The sequence below is a fragment of the Crocuta crocuta genome, unplaced genomic scaffold, assembly GCF_008692635.1.
Source record: "Crocuta crocuta isolate KB4526 unplaced genomic scaffold, BGI_CrCroc_1.0 scaffold143, whole genome shotgun sequence".
Lineage (NCBI taxonomy): Eukaryota > Metazoa > Chordata > Mammalia > Carnivora > Hyaenidae > Crocuta > Crocuta crocuta.
The window spans coordinates 1402615-1403881 of record NW_027529175.1 but is presented as its reverse complement, the minus strand read 5'-3'; positions in this window follow the sequence as shown (position 1 = coordinate 1403881).

The window sequence follows — 1267 nt, the reverse complement described above, 5'->3', positions numbered from 1 at the left end:
GGGTCCTAATCCACTCTCTACACAGAACCCAGGATGATGACTTTCAGATACAAATTTAAGCATATCCTTCCCATGGTAAGGCCTTTTGATGGTTTCTCTTAGATTTGGTATAAAATCCAGAATCACTGGGGCACCTGACTGACTCAGTTGGTGGCACAGGCGACTCTTCATCTCGGAGTTGTGAGTTCAAGCCCCACCTTGGGCATGGAGCTATAAACAAGCAAACAAACAAATAAAAATAAACAACAAAATCATTGGTATGGTTCACAATACCCTGTATGGAGCTGGGCCCGGGGCTGGGCGATGAAATCAAATGTCTAGAGGAAAAAGGCAAGTGACTTATATACATGAAACTAGCAGAGTCAGGGAAATAATAAGGAGGAGTGGAGACTGTGCCAAACTGTAGCTTTTATGCCTGTGAAAGGGGATGGTGTCTCTTGAATCCAGCAGATTGTTGGCCTGTGGCCAGATCTTCTGATCTTTTAAGAGAAGCTGGATCATTCAGATTTTTAAGCAAATTTGGGTATTAAAAGTTGGGAACTAATTCGCAAACCTTTTTATCTTAACAAAACAAAAACCAAAAACTCACATCTATGAGTCAGATGCAGCTTGTTAAGCAGCCAAACACAGACTTCTGCTCTAAGGATCATGGACAGAAAACTCTTCTTAGAAAAATTACTGGGGCACCCAGGCGGCTCAGTCAGTTGGGTGTCTGACTTTAGCTCAAGTCGTGGTCTCATAGTTCATGAGTTCGAGTCCCGTGTCAGGCTCGCTGCTGCTTGCAGCCAGAAAGTGCAGAGCCCACTTCAGATCCTCCGAGCCCCCTCTCTGCTCCTATCCTGTTTGTGCTCTCTCAAAAATAAAATAAATATTTAAAAAAAGAAAGAAAAATTACTGACAGTTTAGCGTGAGATGCACTTAGTGGGGTTAGGGGAGTGGGATTTGCAAAGATAAAGTGTCTTTTCTTCCCCTTTCAGCAATGAGATGGGCTGAGACACAGAGAAATACATTGCTCTGCATAATAGAGTAAAAGGTATCTATAAAAAAGGGAACAACTTTGTATTTTACCTTGGACTGTGGGTTTTCGTCAGGCAGGCTAGGCAGGCTAGGGAAGAGGACATTTGGAGGCCTTAAAACAAGGAGCAAGAAGGAGACAGGAAAAGGCTCAGGTCCAGTGTCTGTGGCCCAGACACAGGCAACGGTCCCAGCCCACGAAGAGAGGGCAGAAGTGACTCCCTGTGACCTGGTGTGACAGAGAGATGTCCGG